Here is a 14696-nt window from a genome sequence, read left to right as displayed (position 1 = left end):
AGACACATTCATGACACTATACCAGACTAGTAAATGTGACTTTTGTGACATTAGTGAGAGATATTTTGATGAAACTCCTCTCCTTCAACAAAGAAGATCATAGCAATTCTGTGCTCCAAATATCACATTGCCGACACACATTCCAGCTCAGAAGAGCTCCAGAAAAGCCAATTTTGGTTCTGCATTCTCAATTCCTTTCTTCTTTACCACAGCAATTTAACTTTAATAGGCTAGACCTTAAATCACAGTACCTATTTCTTCCCTAAATACACACCACAGCATGTATTAAAGCTTTGTGATAGAAATGTGCCATTTGACATATTTCTGTAATATTTTCATGCTCTGCAGTCACTTCACTGTGTTTCTGTTCTAGATCATACCGCCAAACAGAGAAATGTGTAAATATAGAAGAATTCAGGAGAATGAAGTCTAGCTTCATCATCATCCATATATCAAAACTATCAATCTTGCTTCAGCCTAGGATACAGTGAGGTATCTACATCTTTTAACAACCAAAGCTGTGGACCTAATGCTTCAAACACATTGTTAAATACAGAATTGCTGACTTCAGTGTGATTCCGTGTAGAAATACAATTTTCTTTACACAGCACTGCACCATCCCATGCAGATGTATCCATAAGGGAGATTTCACATCAGCTTCTTCAGGCATCTAGCTTAAGCTCCTTTCATATTCAGAGTAATGCTTGTGCTGCCTATGTAGCTAGTGAATAACAGAGGCTACATTTCCTGGTGAGGGGGAAGGGATGATTCAGAGCACTGAGATTTAATGCCAAAGGCATTAGCCTTTCCCCAAAACCATTCAGCTACAGTTCTGTAAAGGACTAGGATCTTTTAAGACACTAGAGACAAAAAGCTCATGTAGGAAGAAACTGCCCACTTTTAAAACTGCTCTTAGAAGAACCTCTCTGTGTTGTATCACATAGAGACACAAGTAAATCTAATAACCATAGATATTTCTACCCTAAAGCTGACATTAACCAAATATCCGGACTCCTATGTGAAAAGACAAATTCAATGGCAAAAATTAAAAGGTTCAAAGATCATTATTGCTTGACTTTTTCCCTATTACAAGGCAGCAGATTATCTGCCAGTGTCTATATTTCAAAGGGTAAGATGGATGACTTAAAGACTGGAAAGCCTGCCTTCATTCCAACACACAAGATAAACACTTGGGGAAACCTGATACTGACCTCTTAACAAGCTCCACACCGAAAAGACTTGTGATATGTGACGGATAATTAGACTAGTAGTAAATAGTACTACAAAATGCATTGATTAAAAGTTTTAAAGGTTGAGAGGCAGGCAAAAGACACCTTTTTTTTTGAGGTATCACCATTAAAACGGTGATCAATTAGGGAGCTACGACAGTGACATCATCACCTCCCTGGTCTCTGCTCTGTAGTGACCTAAACACTTTCCAACCCCAAACACCAGTGAGATGTGATTTGTTTGGCTTACAGCTAACTTTTCAGATATGTTGTATTTGTACATATATGTGTGCAGCCACATAGAAGCATACACAAAAATGCCGCATGAATCTCACAAGGTTGCTACTTTTCTTGACACCAGCCAAAGAACACAAGAAGTACATGGTCTAGGCAAAGTAATAAATGCATTAAACACCATTGCCCCAACTTCTTTGCTCTCTCATGTGTTCTTTAGTTTGGACCTCTAGATAGCCAGTATTTCCTACTCAGAGTTTTTCTTGTGCCCCTATGTTTGTTATTCCATTTCACCTGAGTATTCCTTGTCCTTCAGTGAGGCCACAGGAAAAGTCTTGACTCAGAATTTTTGTGTTATTCAATTTATTGCCTGTTAACGCAAAATTCTGATCATTAATTCAAGTAATTCATTTGAGGAGCAAAAGGAGTTGAAACACTTAAGGCCTTTTTAGGGGTGGGCATTGTAGCAATCTGAACATAGATCTGTTATATACTCCACTCCTTGTTCCTGTCAGCTAGATCATTTGGATTAATGTTACTGTAATATTTGCTGCAAACATTGTGTCTTGTCTCTGTAAAACATACAAGTGAAATCATAGCAGTTTAAACTGTTCACTATCCTCTAGCTTAAAAAGTTACAAACTTAGTTCAAAGATTAATTTAACTACTAGAGGTAGTCCATAAGAAGACAGAAGTTCACAAGCCCACCAGGGATTCATCCAGGTCCAATGGATATCAAACACTCTTCACTTGATAAGCCCTTCTTCTTTTGGGGAATAAAATGATGCACTGTGGGGTGCAGCTTTCCTGGAACTTATTCCATGTCCTGTACCATTAACCATGCTCCAGCACTTGCAATCGCTTAACCCTCACCTCTTGAACTCCACAAGGCATTTTTATCTCACTTCATTATACCTTCCCTCTCTCCCTTCAGGAACCTACAGGAGTCCTTAGACATTAAAACAAACAAACAGAAATACTAAAATTGCAAAATATTTGCTTTCATTTACAATTCCAAGCAAAGGAGAGATTGAAGAGAGCAGCTATGGTGTTCCAGTCTATTTCTCATTATGCACTATTAAGCTGAACATGCTAGAATCATGCTTACTTTATTATAGCCGAGGCTCTGTCTCATTTGACATGCTTTCCGAAAGGCATGTACACATTTAGTTAATGTATGAGTTAAACCAAATGGGATGTTGCAGACAAAGCTCCGTAGCAGGCTACTCAGGCAATGCAATTAGATTTAATTAGCCTTACAGTGGAAGAAAGCTATGTAGGCACCACACAAGCACACATGCAGAAATAGAACAATGATGGGGGGGGAAGAAAACACAGAAAGCATGTCAGAAAAATTAATAGGAAGAACTGTGAGAGAAGAGGGTGGCCAGGGCAGGCCTGGAGCCCTGCCTAGTTGAACAGTACAGGGAGGATCAGGCTCATCCAGAAATATTCTTAGGGCAAATGACAGCCTAATGTTACCAAGAAGCAACATCTTCAGCTCTTCAAGGAATTTTGGGCACAAGATGAAGACAGATTCCTGGCTGGAATTCACAACATGTCTGATCTTTACATCTTTTTGGCCTCAGAAAGAGTTGCGTTGAATCTTCAGGATAGGTTTGCTAGGTTTTCCCTTCTGCTAGTCTGAGGGTAGCATGATTTTCATAAGCTAAAAAAAAATACCTAGAAGGAGTGCTGGCTGCAGTTTATCTCAGTAGTAGCTGTGATTTTGAAAGAAGTAAGGCCTTTTGATCCATTCTCTTGTCGCAAAAACTTAGGCTACTTTGCTTGGCCAAGAGACCTGAAACCATCTGCAGCCAGAGTGGAAATCATCACTGTTTTTCTCATAGTTACATGCACTTGTTTCTACTAAGGAAGGAGAGAAGTAATCAGGGGGGTAACAGGCTTCATAAATAATTTTCTGAAAGAAAAATAATTAAAATCTAGCTGTTTGAAAACCCAAATGCACCAGAAGAGAAGCTAATAAAGGTATTTGTCTAAAAAAAACCCCATGGTTAACAAAGCAAGAACACTTTGCTGCATTTCTTTGCTTGGCATGCACATATGGCAAGTGACATTCTTAAATCTTTGCTACACTTTCTAGTTCTTTACATGTGCCAGCTTTTTCCTTTTTCTTGTATTCACAGGAATTCTTTCTGAGGCAGCCCTGTTTACAGCATGCCTCTTTTAGAAAGACTTGCAGATGAAAGGAACATGGTATATTTTTAGGAGACTTACATCACTTTGTGCAGGACACTTCCAAACTCTCAATGCATTTTACATATCAGCTGCTTGTCATTAGATTAAAAAAGAAAAAAAACTCAAATCAAATGAAGAAAAGGAAAAAAAAGAAAAGATCGTGAATGGGAATGCAGACTTTGATCTGCTTGCAAGATTGCATTGTTCATCTCTTGGGAATACTTAGATGACTTGAGGGTGTACCTACTTATCTGGAGAGGCAAGTTTATGGGATAAATGAAATCTAGCTATGAGTCTAGATTATAAGAGCAACAAAAACACTTGCTGATACAAAACTTTGAAAAATTGCAAAAGAAAATATTGCTTTCTACAAAATGAAGACTTCTGTTCCATGTTTGGGATGAAACTATATAAGATGTGTATTTTACACAATGAGTTCTCAAAAAATAAAGGATGTACACTTTACACAACCTTTCTACTTTTAGATTGGACTTTAGACTGCATTCTGTAAACCACTATTACAAGTAAGTAAATAATGAATTACATTATTCACTTGCTATTAACTCTTTCCAATTCTTAGTCTCCTAGTCAAGGATTTAAGAGCAACTCAGAGGAATTGCCTTTAAAACTACAAATAATGTTGATGCAAGTGCTAGTGGTGTAATGAAACATTATTCTTAACCTTGCCCAACTGCAGATGCTGGTCTCTCCTCTCTTGAAGTAGCCTCCCACTGTTTTAATTGCACCAAATACAGATTTTGTAATCATGGATTGAATCATATCAGTTTTCAGAAACAAGAAAACAAACTTATAGCCTAAATCAGAGGTGGTGTGATGTGGAGTTATGCCCTTGGATATCCAAGGAATGGAAATTGTGTGGCCCAGGTACCACCTCTCTTTCATCACTGCGAAAGCAGTAACATAAATCCCAGATATAAATATTAACCAACAACCAATAAACAGAAGTCTGGCAAGGTAAGCTGTAGAAGTTATTTGGTAAGTAGTTATGAAACACAGAGCCAGTTCTCTAAATTGAAATCAGTTTTTGAAACATTTGCAAGCCAGCAGAAAAAAGCAAACCCAGAAAGGATTACTTCAGAATGCAATACATTAACTATTGTCATCAATCTGTTTTCAATTATAAACTCCTTAAGACATCTAATATGTCTTGTCCTATTTATGAACAAGCAGAGATCATGCTATTAGCTTTTAACAACATCTAAACAATAAGCATGAAATTAAAGCATTGAGTAAACTAGACTGGAATAACAATTGTAATCACAAAGATATTAAAAAACTAAATGATTGCAGGTAAATTGTCAGGGCATAATTCAGAGATATGCATGGATCTGCCATGTAAAATGCCGACATGTTTTAAAAGAGAGGAGTCATAACACACTCTCTGAAGCTGAAATGATGAAGAAATGAAAGAAATTCTTTCTTCTATTGCACAGTAATATTTAACTGCTGAGGAACAGCAACAGTCATGCAATATGCCAAAAAGTTGTAGGAAGTGGAGACATGATTCAGCAGGGCCCATGGTGAACTGACAGACACATTCTAAAGGCTTTTTGTTTGGCTGCAGTCTGTGATCAAAACCTGTATTCAGCGGGCTGCCACCCTGAGTTACAGCACACCTAGCAAATATACTAATGAAAGACCATGACATAATAAAAATTATGAAATATCCTATTTTGGGTCACAGAAATAATGGTTATAGTAAATTTGTATCTTAGATAATAAATTAATATAAATTTCTTTATCATTCATCTATAAATTGAAATGTATAATTATGTGTCCAGTGCCTTTCAGAAGGGATGCGTTAAAAACAAATCACTACATCTGTTTTATGAGTAACTTGCATGCAACATATGTGATTGAATATTTTTCTTTTATTAGCAGACCCTTCTAGAAATGACTTTTCTTTTCAGACTGATTTTTCTAACAGTTCATTATTGCCATACCAGAACAGTCTAGAAATGCATGTATAAGCGCAGAGGCACCTAACAGTAGACACTCATATGTACCTGAAAAATTCCACATGATTATCTAGTCCATGACTTGCATTAATTCGCTTTGCATTGATCATTGTTGATTTGCTCTGGAAAATGTCCAGCTGCCTGGAGTTGAAGTAATAAAAAAGGCAGAGATTTTATCCACTTTTTGTCTTCTTAAAAAAAAGAAAGAAAAGTGAGGAAAAAGCAAGCCCGGTGAAAAGCATTCATGAGTAATTCAATTTTACTACCTTGACTGAAATTCACATGATTTCTGAATGGGTGATCTGCCTGCGTCTCACAGAACAATGACACTACATCATAAGGAAAGCATTCACAGGGCATAGTAAGGTGTGAATAGCATATTGGTATAGCTGTGATTGCATCAGATTATCACTGACAGTGCTTTCCTGCATCTGTACCCATGAAAAGGAGCTAGAACCATCCAGGCAATATGGAAAGTCTGTACACCAGATACAAAAGGCTCTGAGGGTATCCTTTGCATTTTGCCTACCGATAAGTACCTCAGAGACCCCAAATTCTCATTTTTATCTCAACTATTTTCCTATTTCTGGCTGCTGTGTGAAGATGATCACAGAAGGCTGCGGATAAAAGTTTTAGAATTGGCTGGTGGGACGGAGTCTTCTGTTGAAACTGTGAATGTTACTCATACTGTGTAAAGAAACAGTAGGTTAAAAATAATTTAGTCCACCGCTGTTCACAAGCAAAGACCAAAGATCTTAGAAAAGAAAGTCTGGCCAATAGTCTTGGTAAGCCCTGTAAGACAAAAAACAAATGAAGTGTAACACTTGGATTGTGAATTAACTGTAAGTGATGAGCGATATGCTTGACTCAATGGAGGAAGTGAGGAACAGAGAAGTTCAGGAGGTAAAAAAAGATTTCAGCTAAGTGAAAGCAGGCCTCTGTCTAGATGAGAGAAGAAAATCTGGAATTTGTTGGTGCCAAAGTTAGAGTCCCACAACCCAGCACAAGTGTCAAAAAGTGGTTCTGCCTTACTTTTCTGCTCGGTTAAGCAAAGCCTTTAACAGTCCTCTACTCATGTATTTACAGCAAGTGATCAGACATTTCCAGTACTTGGCTGGATGGAGCAATCTGCCTTTCTGAGGATGTCTCTGACAGACAGTCCTTGGCATTTCTTTCCAAAAGTGTCTGGAACAAGCATTCATCTAAACACGAAGTTTGATGTCTGTCATTATTAAGGCAGTGTGGTGGCTGCTGTTTTAACTGCTTTTCGTGACTCCCATGGTTTCACATAATGTCTGGAGCTGACCTCTACCAGACACATAGTCCTATTACTTGCAAAACACAGATGGATTCACTTCATCTCCTAAAGTGTAAACAGCTATTTGGAAGGTAAAAATGAACAGCAGTGGCAGGAGAGAACAGCTACATTCATATGACTTGATACAGAAGTGTCATCTGTAGAAGTAGCATTTGTTCTGACAGAACATATGGAAAATGGAGATATTATCTTTGCATTACACCAACATTAATGACAACTTTGGTACCCTATAATTACACAGGGAAATATTGAACCAGGATGAGTTCTGAGTCACTCATATAAGAGTTAGTCAGCAATACTCAGCAGAGCTGACTGGAGCAGAAATAAGTGTAGGAAGGGAGCAAGATGAAGCTGTAACATTGAAAACACCTGACAAATCCATCACTCAAGTGTTCATTCCTTTTTTTTTCTAACATGATAGGAAATACACAATGCTTTGAAGTCTCATCTAGCCACAAGTTAACATTTACAAGAGCTGTTAGAGCTCAAAGTCCAGACTCACCTTGACACATCAACTCTGCATAAACGTCCCAAAGCATCACATGGACTGATTCTCCAGAGCCTTTTCCTATACAGAGGTAGCAATCAGTTACAGAAAGTGAATGCAGGCTGGTCAGATCACAGTACTATCATCTGGAGAGTTTATAGGAGATAAGTAGAAGCTGTATACTCAGTTTGATTTGCTTCATTGTCCATCAAATGCCTGGCATCTCTTAACATCTTTGCCGATTATTTTCTAGATAAATTCTTTGCAAACTTGCCACAGTCACTATTGAAATACTTTCCCTGAAGAAAAGTCAATTGCAGAGTAAGTTTTCTAAGCTGTTCTCTTAGTACACTTATACAAGCTTTTTGCCACCACTTTAACAGAGACAGCAGCTGCAGATCAAGTGGCCATAGCCCAGCACTTCTCCAATATAGTTCAGCTGGGAATAAATGCCTCAGGGCTAAGTTTAAACAGAGCCCATGGATGTGGGTAGAGGCTCCAGATGAGGTTGGTCAGGTTGGTCATTAAGGCCTATTACTGTCCTTGGGATCCTGACAGAAGTCCTCTCAAGTGCAGTAAAATCATAACATCTTTTTAGACCTACCTTCTTCCAACCAGAACACTGCTTGCTTTTGAGCACAGCAAGAGGATATCACTTCTTTTTTAGGCTTCTGTGAAGCACTGATCAAAACATGAATGAAGTGTTTGCATTTAGAGCATGAATCACTGTGTCCTCTGTCACGGTTGTCTTCCTAATGAGCATGACAATCCATGTCTTTGGTACATCCCTATAGGGAAGTCTTGATGATCCCCTTCATCTCGTTTAACTCCATGCTGGCCCTGGATGCAGTAGTTCTCCTCTACTCTGCCCTCATGAGACCGCATCTGGAATATTGTGTCTAGTTCTGGGCCCCTCAGTTCAAGGACAATGAACTGCTGGAGAGAGTTCAGTGCAGGGCCAGAGATGATGATTAAGGGAGTGGAGCATCTCCTTTATGATGAAAGGCTGAGGGAGCTGGAACTCTTCAGCTTTGAAAAGACTAAGGGGTGACCTCATTCATGTTTACAAATATGTAAAGGGCAGGTGTCAGGAGGCTGGAGCTGGGCTGTTCTCAATGATGTCCAGTGACAGGACAAAGGGCAACGGGTATAAGATGGAACATAAGAGGTTCCAAATAAACAGAAGGAAGAATTTCAGTTTCTTCAAGTGCGAGGGTGAGGGAGCACTGGCACAGGCTGTCCAGATGGGTTGTTGAGTCTCCGTCTCTGGAGACACTCAAAACCCACCTGGACGAGTTCCTGTGTGACCTACTCTAGTTGGTCCTGCTCTGGCAGGGTGGTTGGACTGGATGAACTTTTAAGGTCTCTTCCAACCCTTAACATTCTGTGATTCTGATGTTCTGTGATTCTGGGATTCCTGTGAATCTGTACCTAACAAGGCTCACTTTGGGCCAGAAATCCCTCTCACCACAGAACTGCTGTTACAGTAGGAAAACGGACTCCAGGTGAAGGAACACACATCCCTCTCAGCTGAATATGCTACTAACCCCTAATCTACCTTCAAAACCACTGAAAGGGGAGGAACAGCTTAACTTTACTGCTGACATTCTCTAGGGGAACTTGTTTCTCTCAAGGCTCATTTACTTAACTGTAGACCTGTGCCCTGCAGCTGTACTGAAGAGATGGGCTGTGGCCTACTCATTCTGCTCTCTCCTCGCATCATGCCTCTACAGAGGGTAGAATGAATTATGCCTGCAAGGCAGTGGTGATGGTGGTAGGAGCTAATGCCATTAATTAATTGCAATTAATGTGCAAATTATTGACTAAAGACTTCTTAAAAGTGTTTTATCTCTTATTCATCTCAATTTTTCTGCTTTTACTGTAGAGGGAGACAAGGAAACCTGAAGTTTTCTGTCATTGTGCCCTTTCTTTAAAAACTCGTTTTCTGCACCTTTTAAGTTTTTTCTCTCCTCTTTCCTTTGTTTAACAGTATGCTAAGATTGGGAAAGGCTATATGGAGAGACAAAAAGGATATGAAGGCAATACTAGATGGAAGAGAAAAACATATTTTGTATGAAAATGTTTGCAAATTGCGTCAGACACAGAGAATTAATTCTTTTCAAAACCTAGAGACCAAAAAAATAGCCTTTTTTTCATGTTTAGTTTATCTACCAATTTTGTTATCAATGTTTCCAAGGACACAGTTGTGTAATAATGACTTTTCTATGACAATACCTTGCAAGAGGCAGTGTAGCCTGAAGCAGAACACTTCCAGGAGCACAACTCAGCCAAGGTAGATAAGGTCTTCATTGTGCTCAGGTTCTTACATTCCCAGCTGTCACTTCTAATAAACATGTTTCAGATCCAGTCTTATAGGGTGTGAAATCAGGAATAATAAAGGAGAAGAACTCATCACTTGGGTACTTTTGAATATAATCAAGACACATGAAATATTGCATTGTGACAAGCAGAGGAGGGATAAAATGAAGGCAGTTATAATTTTTTTAATAAACTGGTATCAGGGTACATGAAAGCAATATGAGTTACATGACCATGCACCGTAAACCATGAATCCCAAAAATATATTTCTTCTTCTTGCATCTAGGTATGTTTAAAGAGCCTCTGACAAATAAATCTTTTTTTAAAAGTGCCAGAGCCTGAAGCAGCATAAATAGAGTTGTCTCCCTGCAATTAATGGAGCTGTGTCAGATTTTACCACAGAATATATGACCTGGATTTTTTGTGAGCTAGAAAAATAGGAAATGGCATTTAAAATGATAGAAGTCCAAACAAATAAAAATATGCCTGTATCTCTTCTTCTGGTGTATTAAGATGCACTAATAAAATTGTATTTATTTTTTCAAATCACAGTGTTTCTTTCTGATTTTTATACTCTTAAGTGTTAAGACATTCATGACCTGAATCCCCACCGTCTCGCCAAGGATCCTGGCATCAGTGAAGCTGCCTGCAATGGAAGACTGTTCTGCAGCTTGTTTTCTAGCTACCAACAGAGAGAAGAAGGTGTCAGGAATCTGGCGTCTTTGTATCTATTCTCCGCCTCGCCTGGATTCTGTAGAGCCTGTACTACATGTGAGTTACCTCTGACGCCCTGAAAACTTGTGTTTTAGTCTCCAAAAATATGGCCACAGCTGTCAAGAAAGAAGTCAAATATCTGAGTGTCTGATGCAAAAATTATCAGAAAAGGCTGTATAAAAGTAGAAGAAAACTGAATAGCTGTTGTGGGTGGCCTTATAGCAAGAGGGCAAAAAGTTTTCTGAAGACACACAAAATGAAGCTCCTGTGGTTTATTCTCCCTCAAGGTTCCTCAGGACATTTGTTAAGAAGGCAGATGCAGATTAAAACATTGTGGCTACTATAATTTTGCACGGAGTGTCCTTCTGTACCAAAAATTTATTGTTAATGCTGTATCTGATGACATTAATTAAAGTTATAGTACCAACAAATATATGTCATAGTCCTGTTGCTTTTCAGTAGTGTATAAGGGGTTGTACACAGCTCTGCACAGATACACTTTAGCCATTTGAAGCCCAACTAACTTATCCCAGTTGACACAGGGCTACCTGCGTGTCTGAGCACTGTGATCAGTTGTGTCAATCTTACCTTCTGCATGCTTCAGGATTTTTCAAAATGAAACATGCTAAATAGCATATTTTTGTCCCTTAAATTAACAGTCATTGAAATGTTGAGTTTATTGTTTGTGTAGGAGAATGTCACGAGAAGTACCAAATGAATTCCTACTGGTGATGAAAGCAACTCATATGCAAAACAGCCAAGAAACTTGGCTGTGACAAAAAGGAGTGCATATCATTAGACAGCTCTGGACTAGATCTGTTTTTCCCAGCTGAGGGTATGCAGTCAAGGACTCCTTTCCCTTATTCCCCGCATCACCTCCATACTGATTAAACAGATTTGATTTTTGTTGTGTAGCATTTACCAAATACTTGTCTATGCCTCCTTAGCTACTTCCCCAAGTCCCAGAGATTTTGAAGCAAGGTCTCTTTCTCGAGATCTAAGTCTGCTCATCTTCAGCCATCAAGTGTGATTCTGGCGCATTGAATCAGTATACTCAAGTATGACATCCCTGATTTTGTTCCATGGTCCTGACTGTGTGTTTGCTCCAAACAACACATTTGTGCTACCTAGTACCTCGAGAAGCTATGATCTCCCTTACATTAGTTGCTGAGATCTAGGCTTCTCAGCTAGTTCTCTTTCTGGAGACAGACAGTGAAACAGTGCATGCACAAGTCTGTCTTTTCAGGAAAAGCAAAAGAATTACTGAAAGTGAGAAAAGGGAAGGAGGGTATATTCCTGAAAGAGACACCATGGTTGTGAGGCATACTGAATCTTTTTTCCCAGATGTTGTATTGTCTATATTTGTTCAAACCAGGCACAACAACCCTTAAATGTGAATTAGGGCACTGAAGTGAGAAAGTCAGTCTTTGGTCCAAAGTGAAGTGCTTTATGGGACTGTGGAAAAAGCAAATGAATGAGAAAGCTAGTGAAGAGGAGTTATAGTTTTACTCCTAGAAACATTAAACGTACTTGGAAAAGATGTTGAAAGATTATGTCACAGAGCTAAAATCATTTCATAAACCCATCAAATACATTACTGAAGGTACCACTCCACTGAAATGCTTAATAGAGTCATAATGTGAATAAAGATGATTTCTAGGGGAAGATGAATAATCTATTCATGGGCTCAGAATTGCCTTCTCTTTGGAAGTGGAAATATTAAAACAAAGACTTGGGAAGTGAAAGTCATTACAGACCACAAAAGACTCATAGAAATGTTAAATTATTTTTGGATTTTACTTAAGTCCCAAACAAGGATCTGGATAGTGTGTATGCTTTTAACTGTGGTCATTCTTATTAATCCTGTTCTCACTCGATACTAAACTGAAAGGAACAGAAAGTTGAGTGCAAATGTGTGAAATAACTTGGAACACTTTGGCTTTTGCCATGTCTTTTTTAATAAATCACTTTATATGACAAGTTAGAGGGTCCAGGAATAACTGAGATGTCAGATAATCTTGAGGTTTGGTTCTCCTTCCAGTCATAGGAAGACTATCACCTTACTCTTTGACATTAGGTCTTTGACGTTAGTCTGTGCCTCTGCCTGGATTCTGCTTTTTTTGGAAACAATATTGAATAAAACCCTGACTATCTTAGCTGTACTTGCCTTGGGATAACTCACCTGCACAAGCAATTACAACATAAACATTAGAAAAGCATTAGTGACAAAGAAAAATACAAGCTACTGTCATTACAATTTTACAGAGGTACATTCTGGAATAGCCTAAACCCATCTTTGATGTAATAACACGTAAGGTTCAAGCTTGTGCCAGCCTATCCTATTGTGAAAACCCTGTTTCTGACAACAGGGATATGATAGATGTCTCTAGGATGTAATACTGAAAAAAACATGCCCAGCAGGGAAAAGCCTTACTGTTTTCTGGCATGAGGTCTTGGCTGTTTTGAAAATCTTTCCAGAGTCAGAAGTAAGCCTGCAGCTGCTAGGTGTGATAACTAATGCTGCTGAACAAAAAGTAAGAGATGGCAGAGTAGTACCAAAAAACTAACTACAAGACACAGTACTTGCTGCAGAGGAAAAGAAATAGGCAGGGACATAGCCCCTCATTACCATTTGTTTCATAGAATCATAGAATGGTAGGGGTTGGAAGGGACCTTTAGAGATCATCCAGTCCAACCCCCTGCAGAAGCAGGGTCACCTAGATCAGGTCACATAGGAACATGTCCAGGCAGGTCTTGAAGACCTCCAAGGAAGGAGACTCCACAACCCCTCTGGGCAGCCTGTGCCACTGCTCTGTCACCCTCACAGTGAATTGTTTATCATGATACCACATGCAGAGTTGGGTGTTTCCTTCCATTTACACTTCATATTTGCACTGCGCAAGATTTAACGCTCCCAAATGAGTTATTTGTGGTGAGATCAGACTATTGGATTGAGGGCTTCTGAAAGTTGACTCCTGTTATTCTTCTGCAGTACTCTTTCATGTACAGAGCTATAAACTGGTCTGACACCTTCCTTTAACTCTATGTTAATAATTATTCACCTAAAAATGTAATTGGAAAGCTCGGTATACCACTGATTCACAGTTTCCTCTAGTAAATGAAGTGCAATGATATCTCCTGGCCTTTTTGTACTGCAGTTAGCATCAAAAGTAACATCATAAAGCAAACCTGGTAGAGGATGCAAATAATGAAACTATTATTGTCTGCTGCCTTGTAGCCTTTGAGCAATAAACTGTGGAGAAGGGGAAAGCAAAAAAAGGCCTAACCACTTTGCTGTAAATATATGTTAAGACCTTTTTTGTCTTAGATTTTTTGACGATGTTTGTGTGAAAAGAAGAAAAAGTAGAACCCATCACTTTCTTGACTTGCAGATCTTATAACACAGGCTGAGTACAGGTGCTAATCTATATGTGAGACACTTTTTACTTTGCAGTTGTTTAAAAGCAGTGTAAACCCAAGATGCGTGTTAGCAAGCCTGTGACTCCTTGGCTTAATAGTTCTCAATGGAACAGGCCCCACTGATTAAATCAAGAAAGATCTCTCCTGGTTTCTGGAGAAGGTATGATGTCTCTGGGGGAGTTCCTGTTGTTGGAAATGCAGAGGATGTCAATATCCATCATGAAGCTGAAATTATCTTGGATATTCTCACAATTCAAAATCTATGAAAAACAGGAGTTGTTCAAAATAATATGAACACTGTTAGTATCAAAGTTAATAGCATTTAAGCTTAGTTCATGCACAGCAGGTGGAACAAACAATGAGTAAGAAAAGGTTTGGATTGTCCCTGTCCAGCCACACTGGTTGTAACCGAGAAGAGCAGTAGAGTAGCACACAAGTAAGAGTGAGTTGAGGGCTACCAAGATGATCAGAGGACTGGAACATCTTTCTTATGAGCAAAGGTTACAGGACCTGGGGCTGTTAAGCCAAGAAAAGAGAAGACTGAGGGGAGACCTTGTTAACACTTACAAGTACCTAAGGGGTAAGTGCCAGAAGGATGGGGTGACACTATTGTTCCATAATATCTACTGAAAGGAAAAGGGATATTGGACATAAAGTGGAACACAGAAAGTTCCACTTCAACACAAAATAAAACTTTCCTGTGAGGGTGAGGGAGCCCTGGCACAGTCTGCCCAGGAAGGGTGTGAAGTCTCTTCCTCTGGCGATTTTCAAAACCCACCTGGTCGTGTTCCTGTGCG

The sequence above is a fragment of the Colius striatus genome, chromosome 1, assembly GCF_028858725.1.
Source record: "Colius striatus isolate bColStr4 chromosome 1, bColStr4.1.hap1, whole genome shotgun sequence".
Lineage (NCBI taxonomy): Eukaryota > Metazoa > Chordata > Aves > Coliiformes > Coliidae > Colius > Colius striatus.
The sequence above is the reverse complement of the archived record's forward strand: the minus strand, read 5'-3'. Positions refer to the sequence as shown.